At 34.0% G+C, this 13,090-nt stretch overlaps 1 protein-coding gene across 1 annotated transcript in view; it reads right to left on the bottom strand.

Moving 5' to 3' along the window:
* LOC134235957 (uncharacterized) overlaps nt 1–11,909 on the bottom strand; it is a 37,187-nt gene extending 25,278 nt beyond the window's left edge. Inside the window, exon 1 of the mRNA XM_062718133.1 lies at nt 11,866–11,909. The gene's annotated coding sequence lies outside the window, so the exon portion shown is untranslated. The remainder of the gene's footprint in view (nt 1–11,865) is intronic.
* Nucleotides 11,910–13,090: the final 1,181 nt, after the last annotated feature.

Genomic DNA, 13,090 nt, shown 5'->3' with positions numbered 1-13,090 from the left:
ACATAAAATCAGGGGATTCATTCAAATGAAAAGACCAGTAGGAGGACTGGATATCTATAGACTTCATTGTACTGCCAGATTTGCCAGATTTGTTATGTCTTACAGTACCCCAGAATTGGAAAGTATGTTTTACAGGCAAGGAGGTGACTATGAAGAATATGGAGTTTTGAAACCTGGGGAGAGAAACAAAGAATTGGAGCCCAGATTTGATGACTTGTTTACAACAAATGAGTAGTTTACCTTACCAGACTTATGCTTTTCCTTTTGGATTATGTTGTGGACTAGCCCAAGGAAATTGGATTCATTATAGATATTATATTGATCAATTTGTACACACTTATGAAAAACATGTGTACATTCTTCATCATTAATTGTATGTTTTTTCATGTGATGTAAAATAAAAAAAAAAGTACCTTTTTATCTGTCATACTTTAAAGTCTGTTTTAAACTGGAGGTCCACACCAATCCCCATGCACTCATAAGCAGATCTTTGGGGGGAGGCAGTAGAAACACTCAAGTAGTTTTTTCTTCTTTCCCCTGTGATATAATGTCAAATAGTTAATGGAAAATTCAGAAATTCATCAGTAATTGGTTTTTTTCAAAACTTGCTATCTTTATGATATTGATTTTCCATGATCAGATTTCTTTTAATCCATTTTTAAAAATATAAAAACATTTAAAATAATTATCTTAATGATAATGAAAATAAATTAAAATGATATCTCATTGAAAACTTTTTTAGATTCAAGTTTTTGTTTTTGTTTTTATCATAATTGATTCACTGTGTATTTTCCCCAAAGGAAGACTAGCAGCCAGCACGCTTCACTTCACTTAGAGAATGGATTGGTTAGGAACATAGCTTCCAGGTTGAGGACTGTATAGAAAAAAATAAAACCCATTTTTGTTATTATGATTTAAATTACATGAGACAATGCCTCTTATAAATGTAATGCAAAAATAATATCTTATATATGGATTCCTATAAAACTTGCTATCTTTATGATATTGATTTTCCATGATCAGATTTTATTTTTTAAATCCATTTTTAAAAATATAAAAAAAACATTTAAAATAATTATCTTAATAATAATGAAAATAAATTAAAATGATATCTCATTGAAACTGTTTTAAGATTCAAGTTTTTGTTTTTTTTTAATTGATTCACTGTGTATTTTCCCCAAAGGAAGACCAGCAGCCAGCACGCTTCACTTCACTTAGAGAATGGATTGGTTAGGAACATATCTTCCAGGATAAGGACTGTATAGAAAAAAAATAAATCCCATTTGTGTTATTATGAATTAAATTACATGAGACCTTATAAATGTAATGCAAAAATAATATCTCTTATATATGGATACCTATACTCTAATCATATTAAATGTCATTTGTAAAAAATGTATCTTTTAAAAAGACAGATTTATTTTGAGGAGCGACTTTTTAAATGATAACATGAATAGCACGCCATACTTTAAGCACATGACAAAAACATTCTCTCAAATTACACAGAAATGGGTCGTTTAGCATAGCTGACATTAAACATATAGGTGAGGGATAACATAATCACAATCATAAACAATGTGAAAGAACTTTAAAAGACCTACACGATGGATTACAAGCCTTTTTTCACTGGGGTAAAAATCTCGGCGAGATTCGACAATGGCCGCCTAACATGAATAGTAGGCCATACTTTCAGCACATGACAAAACATTTTTCTCAAATTACACAGAAATGGGTTATTTAGCATAGCTGACATTAAACATATAGGCGAGGGATAACATAATCACAATCATAAACAATGTGAAACAACTTTAAACGACCTACACGATGGATTACAAACCTTTTTCACTGGGGTAAAATCTTTGCCGAGATTCGACAATGGCCGCCTAATTTACATAAAAAAATTACGGCGTACTTGGAGACATAAAAATTTTTTAAAAAAGTGACCTGGTGTTATAACTTGAAAGAAACACAATGTTTCTTTTTGACTGTACAGAAGGTACTCTTTTCTTTTTTGAACACACACAAACGTTTCGTTTCTTTGACTGTATATAAAAAAGATCATTTTTTTTTCCCTAAGATACAATCGTTTCTTTGACTGTATTTTAGAAAAAAAAAAAGATTTTTTTTTCTAAGACACACACAGAACGTTTCTTTTTATTGACTGAATATGAAGGCATCTTTTCGAAACAATTGGGTAGCCCTTAAAAGGGCTTTTTTTGTTTTTTTTTCGTTGTTTTGTAGTTTTTTTTGGTTTTTTCGTTGTTTTGTTGATTTTTTTGGTTTTTTTTTTACATTTTGGTTTCAAGGTGGCTCCCATGGGGTCTCTCTAGGCGCCAAGAAGCTCCTGGACCATCTGGCCCAATGGCTCATCATCATCGTCATCTGAAGAACTGTCATCTCCGGGGGGTCCTGGCCTCTGAGGACAGAACGGGGACCCCGCCTGGTTCCTGCAGAGGGGGCAGGGCAGATTTTGTTCAATCACCCGCTCGCGCACACAGAGGCAGGAAGGCCTCTGTATGCAGCGGGAACAACAGTAATTATTTTCTCCCCCTCTGCAGACATAACGTGCAACAATTGACTGGCTGGGGGACCCGGAACCCCCAGGTGGGGATCGGCCCTGGTTCCGGCCTGTACCTGGGGGGGTAGCTGCAGCAGTGGGTCCGGTCTGGGCGGTGGTGGGGGCGGCGATCTTGGGAAGGTTCTTTGCTGCTGCTTCGGAGTCTGGTGTAGGGGTGGCCTCCTCCTCTGCTGGGGGGCTCTGTATTAGCTGGAACTCTATATTGTATCGTGAACTCCTCCCCTGTGTCTAATCGCCTAATCACGACTGGTGCTCATAGCTAATCCCCGGGGATCATCCAAAAATCTCATGAAATTGTTGGTCTGCCATCTTTGTTTTCTTCTTCTTCTTCTTCTTTTTTTTCTTTCTCAAAATCAGCTACAAGCAGAATGGCACTGAAATCACGGAGGGGCTGTATTTATTTACAATAGCAGACGATACTGGAATCGCGTGCGAAACATGGAAAAACCAATCATGTGATCAAATGTGATTGGCTAAAAGAAAATCACCCCATTTGGTAAACACGCCCATCACAGTGAGAAAGCAAAATTGAAGGGGGGAAAGGCCGAACCCGAGTGTATCCATGACGTCATACAATAAACATAACAGTGATGTAGTATTACAAGATTTTTTTTTATTTTGTTTTATTTGTTAAAAACTAACAATGCTTCTAACTGTCGAATTCTCCTCCGAAATAGTATTTTGTATATGATATTCATTGCATCCAAGGGGGTGGGGTCTAGTCATTCGTAGATTTGATTGAGGTTTTGGTATTTAAAAAAAAAAACGATTTTTTCTTAACCCTGTGTGAAATTTCCAAGGTATTGAATACATACTTTTTTTTTCTTTCCATTGCATCTATGTATTATCACAGTAAAAAAAAAATATTATTATTATTTTTTATTCTCATTTTTTATAGCCCACGTAGGTAAAACGTATTGATGCACACGAACCCCTTACAGGTGATGCAACAGGTATAGAAAACGCAGGTTAAAAGTGCACACGGCCCCTAAGTTTTGGCACACGGTCCTTTACAGAGGATGTAACAGGTATATAAAGCCCAGGTAAAAAAGGTGCACACGGCTCATAGCAGGTATATAAACTAAAAACTGTAAAATTTGATAATCATTCTGCGTGAGCACTTCGAACTGGACACAGGTGAAAAAGAAATAGAAGCAATGATGAATACTTCAGAAAATTCCCAGTATTATGTGACACCTGAAGGATATGTAGGAGCTCCCATGACAGAGATAATAAAGGATGCCGTGGAATTGGATTTGAATTTGGACATGGTTAATTTTCCTGAAGACATGAATAAAGAAGATATGAGCATTTTAAACACCACTTTGGACGGAATTGTGAACATGTTATCTGCTCTAGATAACAAACTAAATCAAATGAACACCAAGATGAATGATGTGGATGACAAGGTGAATAAATTGAACAGCAAGGTGAGTGCTCTTGAAAACAAGATGGAAAAACTGAAATGTCATAACAGCAGTGGATTTTGTTATATTAGTGGATTATTATCACCAATCACAAAGTCATTCACGGGGAAAGAGACAAAAATGAGAGAAGAAGGAGGAAACATTGACCAGAAAAAAGAAGGGACCCAGGGCGGATCAGGAGAGAGTAAGAAACAAATGGAGCCATGCTATGTATCGGTAAAAGACATAGAAAGAAAACCTAGGGAAACCAAAAGGAAACTACCCCTGACCAGTGAGAAGGCCCAGAAGAAACAGAAAATGTAAATTGTATGTATATTTTCACTTGAATAAAAATTGAAAAAAATCAAAATCTGTGTGTTCTTGTTTTCAGTAAAACCATCAAACCGGTTATAGGACTGTCTAGACTGTGAAGCGTGACGTCATAATCACATTCTTGAAATGTTTTTTGCACACGGCGCATTTTTTACCTGTGCAGTCAGCATAAAAACAAAAAAAAGTAGTACCTACGTACCCATGTAAACAACTCCAGTATTTAAGGGGATAGGGTTAGTTAGGGGGAATAGGTTAGGGTTAGTTAGGGGGGTTAGGGTTAGGGTTAGGGTAGGGGTTAGGGTTAGTTAGGGTTAGGGTTAGTTAGGGCTAGGGTTAGGGTTAGGGTTAGGGTTAGTGTTAGGGTTAGGGTTAGGGTTAGAGTTAGGGTTAGGCTTAAAATATGAATTTGGTTAGGCTGTTAGGGCTAGGGTTAGGGTTAGGGTTAGGGTTAGGGGTTTAGGGTTAGTTAGGGTTAGGGTTAGGGTTAGGGGGCTAGGGGGTTAGGGTTAGCACTGCACTCAGTTGACCCATTTATCCCCTCCACCAATCAAATCTGATCACGTGATTTCTCTCAGCCAATCGTTACGCTTTGGGGTACCCATTTCTTATCCGCAACTCCTCTCATACCATTGAATGAAATTTGATGCAACTTTCACAGAATCTTTATTACATATTGCCATTGTGCATCTCCTATTTTACTTTTAGATCCGACACATATTTTGGGTTTCCCGGCCACAGGAAAACATGGACTTTTTCCCCAGTTATAACCATATTGGAGGCGGGGGTATATTTAGTGAGCTCATCGCTCACAGTACCTCTAGTTTTTATATATTTATCGTTCATAACAATATGTTTCTTGCATTTAAATATTTTTACACGTATTATATTAACCAAATATTTAATTTCTTACTTCAGGTAGCTACAACTCAATTATTGATTTTAAATAAAATTCATTGATTAATTTGCGTTTGGTACATGTATCTGTAGGCAGATTACTTTTCTTGTTTTTATTAAATAATAAAATTTGTCTATATTTTGTCCGACAAACGATTAAGGGTCCATTTTTTATTGCAAAATGTACATGTATATTACATGTCAGTAAAATTGCATACAGATGTAGTCGGGTTATTATTCAGTTAATACAATGTAAACTTACACATTCAGATATGTTAGAAAGTAAACTTAAAATATCCTAGATAAAATAAAAAAAATCATAAAAAAAACAATGATTCATGATTTACTTCTGAACTTTTAAATATTATTTTCATGAAAATTCAAAAATCAGTTCTACATGTTTGTACTTTTTTTTTTTTTACTATATATGTAATTTTGTCTAGAAATTCAGATTTGCTAATAAAAGATCAAATCCACGGATATACATTGTACATGTAAGTTGTAGCCATTAAATAATTAAACAATTTTTTTCATCTCATAAAATATTTCTCAGTATCATGAAGCCGTGATCTCAACATGTACATGTCGCAAAACAGATTAGTTTAGCTCCATGCACTCGGAGCCCATGATCGCTTTTGTAAATGACCTTGATCACAGTTGAAAAGGCGGAAAGAAGATTCCAATATATTTTTTAACGTGTCGGCGCACACTATTACATTGTAACAGAAGATTTAAAAGAGAATAGAAAAATTAAACAAAAAATATAGAGGAAAATCAAACATTTATTTAAACTAACGTTAAAGTTAACAACAAAATTAAAAGACTGTACTATCATTTCCCCCCCCCCCCTCCCCCCCCCGTCCCTACACATACACACACTACCCGGGAATATATAAATCTGTGCTCGACGGTGCAAGTGAATTAAAATTTTAATCCATTTATTTGACAAGAATGAACAAAATTATGTTTTAAAAGGTATTAAATGACATATCGTTTCTGAAATTTCTATCAAATACTTTAAAAGTTAAGACAAGTGCGGGTATCTTTCTGCTTAAAATAACTCTATGTACATGCATGAATACTGGTATATATATCTTTCTTTGAGAAAAAAATATTTAAAAGCCATGATCGCATTGATAGTATATTGAATTATTTGCCCTTAAAATTGTAGTACATGAACACTATGCAGAGAGTAATTAATTAATTTGAACAAGTTTTCTGTAAAAGAAAATAACGCAAACAAATGTATTATTCATTACCGTGTACATGTAATTTCATTTAGTTGTTCCCATACATTTTTAACTCCTAAAATACTACAAGAATAACTAATAAAATACTAACACAATTTGACACCAAGACCAATCGATAGCCATATTAAAATGAAATCGACTTCCGAATGAATCTTACACGTTTCTTTTACGATTCTTGCACGAAAATCGCACGTTTCTCGCACGGATCTTACACGAAAGTCTCACGTTTCTTACACGCTTCTCGCACGCTCGCTACACGGTTTACACCAAACGCTTTAGAGCTTACACGAAACGCTACACGGTTTACACGAAACGCTACACGGTTTGCACGAAACGGAAAGCGCACGAAAGTTACACGCTTTTTTGGGGCGGTAGTAGCATGTCTCATTGTCTGGACACTTCCGATAAAAATGATATACATTTTGCACATCTATAGACTTGGGACTATCATACCTGAAATTTTCATGTTTCTATCTACATGTACATGTATGGGCATTTTTTAGAACATTCGCGGACAACCTGACCCTTCATGTACATGCAGTGTATATATTTGCCTATTTGACGGGAGGTATTTTGGTACAAAGTAGAAATTTATTGATTCGCCTTATAAGAAATCATGGCAGATACAATGTAAATAATCAGGGTCATTAAGATAAGCTGTGTCTCCCTCTTAAGGAAAAAAGAAGAGCGTGCGATTGTGTGTCTGCGGACTCTAGAAGGGTGCTTTGGTAAAAAAAAAATTATTGCGAAAGTTCAATAGGTTCTTGACATATCCGAAAATGAAAGTTTGGAATTGTCCCTGGCCCAGGAGTTCTGGAGAAAATGATATTGTAAAAAGTTTACGACAGCGGACAACGGAGAAATTTCGATTTGAATTGTTCACTTTGAGCCTTCAGCTGAGCTAGGCAAAGTTATTCAAAACATTTGCGCAGCCATTACGTTAACCATGTTCTAGAGAAATTGAGAACCATACTACAAAAGACTTTCCTAGCCAAGAGAGACAAGTCACTTAATTGTTCAACACAAAATCAAAGATATTAGAGCAATTAAACTCTGCAAGTTATTTCTGTTTATTTCTTCTTGTCAGTTTTATTTAAATACCTAAACAATTACGCAGTTTTGTCAATTGTTTCATCCCTTTGAAGTTTAAAAATGTTGGGATACGGTTGTTTTCTTATCATTATATAACTGATATACCGGTATTATTTGTATGACGTTCTGCAATAATGAAAAATATGCTAATCATCCATCTTCGTTCGCCATAGTATTGAATTTAAGATCAAAATATCATCATACTGATAAGAATATGAATAATAAATGACAATGATATTCCTGTTTTACAGGCAGCATTCCAATTGTGGCTCAGCTTTATAGAAAATTATCGCCACAGATACAAGGCGATGGATTCCTTGTGTTACTGAGTCCATTATTGATATTAAATATTTTATTGATATTAAATATTCGGTCAAAACATCATCATACTTATTAAATTATTAATGATTCTGCACAGGCAACACTCCAATTCTGATTCTGGCTCACTTGTATAGAAAATCATAGACACAGATCAAAAGGTAATCGATTCCTACTTTTAAATTAAAAAGTACCGGTCTTCCACGTTAAATTTATGGGTACGCACTTCACTTCAATGACATAAGCAACTACACATTTGTATGCATTTCAGCGCACTTATAGATGACGCCAGGCTTTATTGTTTCCACACAATATGAACATCTATCAAGTTATAAAATAAAAATAAACACAACTATTGAACTACAATGTATGCTTCTTTCGCCACCCAGGAAAAACCATAGATAAAAAAACCCACTGATTTATGTTGGAAAATCTATGGAAACCTGTAAGTCCACAGCAATATTGCGAGTACACAATTATCTGGTATTATACTTCCGTTCTGACTCAAACAATTTGTTTACATGTCGTTAGGACAAATATTTCTCGCTTTACTTCGTAACGCAAGAAATTTTGATAAAGAGTTTTTTGAAGACTGCAAAAATTGTTGAGAAATGATTTCATAACCTGATACTTATGAATCAATATCAAATTAATTTTTATCAATTTAGAAAGCACTTTATACAATCGTTCTCCAAGATAAATTTAAGCCAAGGCTTTCTGACATCATGGACTGATGTTTTTTTTTTCAATAAAAGGAAAACAAATCAAATTGTTTTTAGCTTTTTATTTGCCAAAACAAGGAGTTGAATCTTACATCGCGGGTTCAAATCCCACCGATGAACGTAGAGACAGGCGCTCTGGGTCAAACTCCAAGGTCAAAGTTCTCGGTAACCAATGAAAAGGCTTCTCACACGCTTTAAACATGTAAAGTATGAAAGCCCTATCCACTACAGTTTTAAAGTTATAGCCAAGGTTAAAGTTTTTTCAAGTATATAAATTTCAAAGGTCAAGGTCAAAGTTGTCGGTATCCAATGTTAGGTCTATTCACAAAGAATACATATGAGAAGTATTAAATTCCTTCTATCTGCCAATTAAAAGTTATTGGCAAGGTAAAAAGTCAAGATTTTTTGTTTAAAAGTGTGTCAAAGTCCAGGGTCACAGTCTATAAGTCAAATTTGTTGGTACCTTAAGAAAGGTCTTGTCACAAGGAATGAACATATGAAAAATGAAAATCATAGATCCACTAAAAGGAAGTTATGAGCAAGGTTAGCTTTACAGGCAGACAGATAGATAGACGGATAGACACGACAGAAATTATATACATGTGTACCCCCGAATCTTCAATTACAGGGGCATAAAAACGTGTAATGTTGACTTTGGATAAAGATAAGAGAAAAATCCATGCAATGCCATAAATATTTGTGAAGAAGTATACTTCTAATTTATTGCAACTATATAATTTTGTTTGTGTCCTTTTTATATAGTTTTTGATTTTATATAGATATATTGCTAAATGTGATTCAGTTAGGATTTTAATTAATTACATATTAAAGGTGACGTCCTTACCTATCGGTTTAAGTTATGTTAGATTAGATTTCGTAATAAGATTATAATTATGTTATAAACTATTCGGAATGTTTGTAAACAAATACTGCACAGTCAGAAAGTGGCGAATTGTGGTTCATTGTAAATGTTCACGACAATTGTTTTATCACCTGAGGTGTTTTCAGTTTACCTCTTGTAACTCTTTTGTTTTGATAAATGTTCACTTACCCTGTTATTATCGCAGACAAGAAAAGATAATCGACCGCCTATTCACTTGAAATTGAAACTCTAAAAAGTTCGACACATTTTAAAACCCTTCTATGTATAATGCCATGTATGTCAGAAGCAAAAAAGGCAGAAGTTTAATGATATACTTATAATCAAGGATACAAAACAAAAATCGGGATATTTCTATAACCGACTAATTTCAGATGCATCCCTAAAATTAAATTTTGTATTGACATGTATGCTCTGCTGTGCTGTGCTGTGAGCCAAATTGGGATCAGTGATCGACCCACCCCACCTCAACCCCCCTCCCAAAGAAAAAATAACATTCTTAAATCAACGTAAAATATAGATAATTATTTTCTTTAATGCATAATATGAATAAAGGAAACTTTAAACATCGAATGTCAACCTTAAATAATTCTAAATATATGGACAAGAAAGTTAAGATATACTTAAGTCACCTCTACCGGCCGCCTAAGTTTTGCTAAGATTGCCAAATCTAAGTACGCTTCTAATTACGGTCTTAAGTTTTAGACTGTACTTAAGTCCTACTTAAGCACGGTCTAAGACCTAAGTAGCCTTTATGTTACGACCCCCAGGAAGAGGTGACTTAAGTATATCTTAACTTTCTTGTACATAGATTTAGAATTATTTAATTTGACATTCGATGTTAAAAAGATTCCTCTATTCATATTATGCATTGAAGAAAATTATTATCACTATTTGACGCTGATTTAGGAATTTAATTTTTTTGTTGGGAAGGGGGGGGTTGTCACTGATTCTGTTTTCAGTAGATAATTGAAGAACGCGACAAGCGCGGATTTAGACAGGGCTCACTACATTTCTAGAGAGACAGAGAGAGAATTGCTGATAAATGGAGACATACGAAAAAAAAATCCAATTTTTTTTTGTATTCTTGATTAAATTGCACATGAGTATAGCATTTTTTGCTTCTGACATGCATGGCCTTAAAAATAGTGGGGGTTCATAAATATATTGAACTTTTTAGAGTTTAAATTTCAAGTGAATAGGCGGTCGATTATTTTTTTTTTGTCTGCGATAATAACAGAGTAAGTAAACATTTATCAAAACATAAGAATTAAGAAAGGTAAACTGAAAACATAACATGTGATAAAACAATTGTCGTGAACATTTACAATGAACCAAAAATCGTCCCTCTCTGACCGTGCGGTATTTGTTTTCAAATATTCGAAAAAAGTTTATAACATAATTATAATTTTAATACGAAATCTAATATAACATAACTTAAACCGATAGGTTAGGTCGTCAACTTTAATATGTTATTAATTATAACCCTAACTGAATCACTTTTAGCAATATATCTAGTATATAAAATCAAAAACTATAGGTTTACTCATATGACATTTTTTAACATTAGTCCGACTTAGCTAGGACCTAGCTTAGTTCGCTTTATGTTACGGTTTAAGACATACTTAAGTAGTACTTAGACAGATCCTAAGATTGTGCCTTAACCGTACTTACGACCCAACTTAAGTCAAAAACTTAGCAAGCTTTATGTTGGAAATCCAATGAGCTATTAACGAATAAATGATCAAACTGCCCTTTACATTCTATTTTAATTTAAATACTAAAATTGGAATTCAATTCCACTTTGTAAGATTTATCATTCTTATAAAGTGCTCCTTCGCACTATATTTGTATTTCAATATATAAAAATATAAATATTTAAGTTTACGTTCAAAAAATTAATAAAAAGTAATTAAATGTAATCATTTTAATCAGGTCAACCAGAGGAATCAACAGGGAAAAATGTTTTATGTGTTGACTTAATCAGCAATATATTCAAACAAAAACAACAACTGCCTGATTGTAAGCAAAGAACAATTCCACGAACTAGCCTTATATAACTATATGTGTAGTCGTAGGCAGACGAATATAAAAGAAAAATGTTAATTTTCTCTCCTGATACAGTTCTTCTAAAAAAATACATAAGGCGTTGGAATTTATTTTGTTCCGATAAGTCTTTAGGAGTGTTCAGAAATCGACGGTTAGGTAAACTTATTACAGCTTTAATGTTAATATTGAAATTTTTGTTCACTGACATATTTTATTTAATTTTACCTCGTAATTGTAAAAATCCAAGTCCATTCATTTCATGTGTACTTATGACGTTTCTATGCGAAATATATAGTTATTGATAAAAAGTGATTATATAGACTCATCTATAAACAGTACATACCACGTCAAGAATCAAAATCAGTCCACTAAGAAATCAAGATCACCATTTCATTGAATTCGTCTTTTCCACCATCAAACTAGATGTATTACCACTATGCATGTGTTCTTGGTAAAACGAATCTTTCGGTTAAAATGGCTGTTTATTAATGCTAAGTTTTAACAGGTCCAGTTCAAAGACTATTTCAACCTACGTAGCTATTAATAGCTACCTAGGTATTTAAACCTACCCAAAGTAGCTATTTTTATCTATTTTCTGCTTTACTTGCATTTTGTGGCCAAATGCAGGAACGGTGCAACATGGTGAGCATAAAATTTTTTGATACAGTCACACTGATGATGGATATGACAAAAATAAGGCCAAAAATAATTACTTCGCATAATTATTATCTATTATGCATAGAAACTAATGTAAAATGCCGATTCAGGAAGTAATAATTTTTTGGCCAAACTTTTGTCGTATTCATCATTAGTAATTGTATCAAACAAGAGGCCAAGGGGCCATAGCGCTCACCTGAGCACATCGGGCATGAATTTAACACCCCCCCAAGGTGTTCCTCATTTGAATAAACTAGAATCTACACTACCAGAGGATGATTCCATATCAATATCACTAACCATAGCTTTGAAGTACTTAAATAGTAATTATAAGTTCCCTATATATCCCTATGTGATAATTGGTTTGGCCATTTTGGCCCCACGCTTGGCCCTGGGGTCATGATTTTAACAAACTTGAATCTACACTACCTGAGGATGATTCCACATCAATTTAATCTATTCTGGCCCAGTGATTCTGGAGAAGATTTTTAAAGATATTTCCTATATATTCCTATGTAAAATTTGGCAGGAAAGATGAAACTAAGGGGAAACATCCTCAGGTAGTGTAGATTCAAGTTTGTTCAAATCATTATCACCGGGGGTAGGGCGGGGTCAAAATGGCCGACCAAAGTTTTACATAGAAATACAAAAGAAAATTCTTTAAAAATCTTCTTCTCAAGAATGACAAAGCCATAATTCATCATATTTATAAGGAAGCATGTTCAGGTAGTGTAGATTCAAGGTTGTTCAAATCATGACCCCCCGGGGTAGGGCGGGGCCAAAATGGCCGACCAAAGTTTTACATAGAAATATATAGGAAAATTCTTAAAAAATCTTCTTCTCAAGAATGACAAAGCCATAATTCATCATATTTATATGGAAGCATGCTTAAGTAGTGTAGATTTAAATTT

The sequence above is a fragment of the Saccostrea cucullata genome, unplaced genomic scaffold (assembly GCF_032062105.1).
Source record: "Saccostrea cucullata isolate Sc308-1 unplaced genomic scaffold, CSIRO_AGI_Scuc_v1 ctg1396, whole genome shotgun sequence".
Taxonomy (NCBI): domain Eukaryota; kingdom Metazoa; phylum Mollusca; class Bivalvia; order Ostreida; family Ostreidae; genus Saccostrea; species Saccostrea cuccullata.
This window is presented reverse-complemented; position numbering and strand designations above follow the sequence as displayed.